Here is a 6,069-nt window from a genome sequence, read left to right on the forward strand (position 1 = left end):
GTCCTTGCTAAGCTTGAGTCTGGTTGATCAATCCAGAGGTGACAAAGCAGTGTTGAAGTCTCCCACTAGTATTGTGTTGCTATTGATGTCTTTTTCCAAATCTATGAGTAGTTGTTTTAAGACTTTGCTGGTCTCTCATTAGGTGCATATACATTTATTATTGTAAGTTCTTCCTGTTGTACAGATCCTCTGATCAATAAGAAATGGCCTTCACTGTCTCTTATGACCTTCCTCACTCTGAAATCGATGTGGTCTGATATAAGGATGGCTACCCCAGCTTTTTTATGGGAGCTGTTTGCCTGTAGGATTGTTTTCCAGCCTTTGACTCTGAGTCTGTGTTTGCTTTGACTATTGAGATGCGTTTCTTGCAGGCAGCAGAATGTTGGGTTCAATTTTCTAATCCATCCTGCCACTCTATGTCTTTTAATTGGTGCGTTTAGCCCATTGACATTGAGAGAGATTATTGTTATGGGATTTTGTCCCATTGTTCTGTTAAAGTTTGGTGTATTTGAGGGGCCTTTCTTGCCTTAAAGTAGCCCATTTAGTTGTTCTTGTAACCATGGTTTTGAGTCTATGAAGTTCCTGAGCTGTTGTTTGTCTGTGAAACTGTGTGTTGTTCCTTCTATTATGAATGAGAGTCTTGCTGGGAAAAGTATTTTGGGGGAGGCATTTATTTCATTGAGTTTTTTTACTATGTCCCACCACTGTTTTCGGGCCATGAGGGTTTCATCAGAAAAATCAGCTGTGAATTTTAAGGATGCTCCTTTGTAAGAGATTTCTTTCTTCGATCTTGCTGCTTTCAGAATTTTGTCTCTGTCTAAGGTTTTGGTCATTTTGATCTGAATGTGTCTTGGGGTATTTTTATTCGGATTTCTTCTAGCTGGTACCCTTCGGGCCTCCTGAATGTGGTCACAAGTTTTCTTCAGCTCTGGAAATGTTGTAGCAATGATGTCTTTGACAGTTTCTTCTTCATCGAGGTTTTCTTCCTGTCCCTCTGGGACTCCAATAATTCTTATGTTACCCCTCTTGGCTTCATCACGATCTTCTCTTGCCATCTGTTCCCGAATTGTGAGTCTCTTTTCCATTTTCTGCTCTTTTCTGGAGAGTCTCTGAACTTCATCTTCGAGCTCACTGATTCTGTTCTCAGCCGCTCTTACTCTGCTGCTGAGGCCTTCCACTGAGCTTTTCAATTCGCCTACGAGATTTTTCAGGTCTGACATTTCTGATTGCATTTTCCTCATTTCTGCCTTCAGATCCTCTTGTCTTCTATTGGCATTGCTTTCCATTGTTTCTTTTAATTCCCTAAGCATCCTAAGTAGCTCCCTTCTGAATTCCTTGTCAGAGAGGTTGTCTAACACTACAGTACTGTTGGTGTCATCTGGGCTAGACTCTTCAATATGAATGTTTGGTGCGCTTTTGCGTTGCTTTACCATTGTGAGAGGTGTGGTTTAGTCCTTCACGTTCAGTGTTACTATTCTGCTTGATATGCAGTGTGAGTTAAGATAGGCTTATGAGTTATTGGCAACTGTGTTTCTAGTGGCTGAGCTAAAATAGAGAAGTTTCCATCTAAGAAGTTCGCTTATGGTTCCTATGGCATATGTAGTGGGAAAATATTTCGCGGCCGCGTATGCGGCCGCGGCTCCGGAAAGAATCCCTGGCACTGGGCGAGGAGTTGGGAATGTCTCCTGTTTGGAATTGGAGCCGTTCAGCTTTGTTGCCCAGAGCTGGGCCTCTGTGCCCGTCCCACGCAGATCAGGGGTTGAAAACCGGCTGTCTAGGGGCTGTTTCTAGCTGCGCGTGCCCAGAGAGGAACCCAGGCCCTTGGGGGCGGGCTGTACCTGTTGGAATTGGAGCCGTTCAGCTTTGTTGCCCAGAGCTGGGCCTCTGTGCCCGTCCCACGCAGATCAGGGGTTGAAAACCGGCTGTCTAGGGGCTGTTTCTAGCTGCGCGTGCCCAGAGAGGAACCCAGGCCCTTGGGGGCGGGCTGTACCTGTTGGAATTGGAGCCGTTCAGCTTTGTTGCCCAGAGCTGGGCCTCTGTGCCCATCCCACGCAGATCAGGGGTTGAAAACCGGCAGTCTAGGGGCTGTTTCTAGCTGCGCGTGCCCAGAGAGGGACCCAGGCCCTTGGGGGCGGGCTGTACCTGTTGGAATTGGAGCCGTTCAGCTTTGTCTACTCATTTCTATTTTAGCGCATCGCATCCACGGGAGGGAGTTTTTTTATTTTGGAGGCGCGTGAGGAGGGGGCGTCGGTCCCGGGCAGGTGGGCTGCCAAGTAAGGTGGAAGGTTCGAGAGCGAAAGTCGTTCGGAAAGTGTCAGGAACAACGGAAATCAGGACGACCAGAAGAGCAAGAGTTTCCTTCTCAGGTTTGTTTCTCATTGTGCGTCCTGGTGGCCCTGGCCAGGGCGGCCACATGGGGTCGGGGGCACGAGACCCTCGCCCTCCCCCCCAAACCATCGCTCTGGCCCCCAACCGGAGAGGAACGTGCCGGAGCCCGAGGGAGACCCAGCTTGCCCGCAAGTCTCATGGCCCTTGCGGGACCACCACAGCTTTGGCTCTGCGCCAGGGACCCTCGGAGCCCGGGGGCCTCACTAGGGGTGGGGCGTGGGGACATCTCGAGAATGGCCACCGGCTGCCTACCTACATCCCCCACGTTCCAGGCCGACTTTCGTGTCTAGGCGGGTTGAAAAGGAGTCAGAGATAAAAGGTTTCCCTCGGCAAGGGAACCCGGGGGGCTCATTCTTTGGCCTTTGGTGGGAGAGGGCTGGGGCCTCACCTGGCGTGTTCAGGTGGGTCTCCAGAACCTTCCCTCAGGAATCGGCCCTGGCAGTGTTAGGTGTACCCCGTACCCTGGTGAGCAGCACCCCACTGCCTGGTGGGGGGAGGAGGGCGCTGGGTGCGTTTCTCCAGGGCTTGGGGCTCAAGAACATTGGGCCCAGCATTTGCTTGTCACTTGTTGCTGGTTCAGCCATGAGGCTTGGAGGGCTTTTTCTTTTCCTTTCTTTTTTCCCCTTTGTATTCTGTTTGCTTTTAGGTCCACGCCCTGTGATGCTCATGGGGTTATTTCTGGCTCTGCACTCTGATCACTCTGGGTGCTGTTCAGGGGACGCTATGAGATCAGGATCACGATCACGACCATCGTGTGGTTCGTCTATTGCCTCGAGCAGGCCCCATTAACGTCTCCTTCGTCCTAGCCCTGAGATGTTCTTAAAAATTGATTAAAGGATCTTTCAGGGTTAGGAGAATGAGACCCATCTTATGAGATGCTGGGCAATAAATCCAGGTTGTGTGCCTGCACGTCGGACGCTTCTGGTGCCATTTCTCCTACCCCAGTTTGCAGAGTTTGCAGAAGAGTCAGGGCCGAGGGCTGGCAGGGGGCGGGTTGGGGGAGCATCAGGGCTGGGCCAGAGAGGGTCCTTCAAACAAAAGTGCAGTATTAGCAGGAAGTAGCCGAGGCACTTGGAGGCTCTGTCCCAAGGCCAAATACTGCATTCTAGGATCTCCCTCGGCCACCGCACCTTTATTTTATTGAATTCTGTAGTTTGGGGGTACAGCTGGCAGTGTTCATGGGTTACTCCTCCTGCCTCTTCACTCAGGCCCCCAGGAAAACCCTTGGTCCTGACGCCTGTGTTACCAGCCTGGCTGCACAGCCTGTGGGATCGCGGTGCCTGCAAAACACCTTTTGCCTTTTTCAGTAAGTAGTGAATGAGTGAAACCACAACAAAGCTAGTTGGGGCCTGACTACTAGTACAGTGGGGACTTTCTTAATGTGCACTTGGCCGACCTGGTTCAATAACCTGCATCACATATGTGTCCCAAACGTCACTGAGTCTGGTCAGAAAGCAAACCTGACCATCTTGTGTGCATTGCCAAGGTACTCACACCCATGGTCCAATAAGGTCTTTGGTTTGCCTGGGGCTGTTTGGATTGTGAGAACCATAGCGATGTTCTCCACCCACACTGCCTCATTCATTTCTTTCCACAAATTCTTACATCATCTGTTGCGTTTCATTGCATAACTCAAACTGCATATTCAGGTTTTGGCATTGCAGCAATTTGATTTGAGAGTGGAGTCACTGGGTGTGAGTCAGCTGGTAAAATTTACACATTGGGGACAGATATTCTGCTGGCAGGGGAACAAGGATGTGATTTTGATGGTGGATGACAGGGCACTGCAGAGAGGAAATCTAGAGCCTAATGCTTGGCATAGAGGCCCTTCCTTCGCTTCCCTGGGTGGTGAAATCACTGCTCAAAACCTAAACAAATTTCTATTTTTTCCTTTGAACAAAATGTTTATTTCTATTTCTTCCATTTGATCGAAACTGGTAATTGCTTCAAAACAACTAGTTTGGGGTTTGGGGGGGGGAGCGATAGATCAGTGGGTGTAGACTTGGTTTTTACGCGACTGGCCCGGGTTTTATTCCTGGCGTCCCTTTTGGTCCCCTGAGGAACACCATGAGTAATTCCTCAGTGCAGAGACAGCAGTAACCCCTGTGCTTCAACAGGTGTGACCCAAAAAGCCAAAACTAAAAAAGAAAACCAGTTTGAGGGCACTAGTGTCAGCGCAGTGAGAAGGAGAAAGGTTTGCATCCATTTGCTCCCCTACAGCCCCTCCAGGAGTGATCCCTGAGCACTGCTTGGTGTGTCTCTAAAGAAGACAAACTTCAAAATAAAAGGACCAAAAAAAGGATTGACCCTGAGAGCCATCCATTTTGGTGAGATGTTTTCAATGGCCTCTGTGGCTCGTCGTGTCTGTAGGGATGCAGGGTTGCCTTCACTCCATGCATCAGGCGCTCCACACTGAGCTCCACACTGAGCTTGAACTGAACCCTGACTCGAATCTATTTTATTTTCTCCTGGAATGGTGTGTCAGCTTTCTGCTGTCACTGTCGCTGTCCTCCCATGGTTCATCGATTTGCTCGAGCGGGCCCAGTAAGGTCCCCCGTAGGAGACTTGATTGTTATTGTGTGTGGCATGTCGAATACATCACGGGGAGCTTGCCAGGCTTTGCCGTGCGGGCGAAATACTCTCGGGAGCTTGCCGAGCTCTCCGAGAGGGGCAGACGAATCGAACTCAGGTCGGCCATGTTGGCTGTGTGCAAGGCAAACGCCTTACCGCTGTGCTCTCTCTTTCTACCGCCTTCTGCAAAGGGAGTTATTTCCACGTGTGTCTGTTTATTGAGTTAAAAAAAAACACTGAACATATGGGGCTTTTGTAGTGCATTATTTACGAGGGACAAGGTCAGTGGCTCAGGCCTCCGTTAGTCTCGTGGATAAAGTAAAAAGTGGCGGCCCCTCGTAGAAGGGGTACTCTGAGGGCCAATTTTCTGGCAGGACACAAGCATCCTCCCGTTAGCATCCCAGAACTCTCAGTCTCCACGTTGTTCGTAGCGGGACCATTCGGACCTGGGAGGCGCTTTCGTGCTTGCTCTCGCACTGGGTTCCTGACATCCAGGCAGTTCCTGGGGTGCAGTAGAGGCTTCAGAGTGATGCGGAGCTTAGGGCAGTGCAGTGGGGTCTCTACACAGTGCAGGGCTTGTGGGATTGAGTGTGTCCTTGTGGCATTTTGGCATGGGGCTGAGCACTGGGGCTACAGGCCTTGGGGTTGCGGAACCCACCAAGGGCTAGGGGCTTAAGTGGCCAACACTCCCAACATGGGACTTGCCGTTACAAATCCTGAAGCCTTTAGCCTTGATGTAGATGCTATAGAATCTGCAGATTCATGTTCAGGGTCGGGGCTGCAGCCCCCTAAAGGCAAGAGACTCTGTTGCAGACCGTCCTATTCATTGGCGGTTGTGATGGGGAGGGGCCTTTTTGGAAACGTAGTTCACGCTGGTGGGCGGTTTAGGCCAATGAAATTTTAATTTGGGGGTTTGTTTTATTTGTTTTTTTATGTTTTGTGGGGGGAGTGAGAGAGGACATACCCTTAGATGCTCACTCCTGGCTCAGTGCTCAGGAATCATTCCTGGTGGTGCTCTGGGATCTGGGATGCAGAAGCTTGATTGGGGTGAGGAGGGCAAGCATCTTACCTGCTTTACTGTCTGTCTGATCCCAACACTGATGTTTTTTC

Source organism: Sorex fumeus, unplaced genomic scaffold (genome assembly GCF_029834395.1).
Source record: "Sorex fumeus unplaced genomic scaffold, SorFum_2.1 ptg000185l, whole genome shotgun sequence".
Lineage (NCBI taxonomy): Eukaryota > Metazoa > Chordata > Mammalia > Eulipotyphla > Soricidae > Sorex > Sorex fumeus.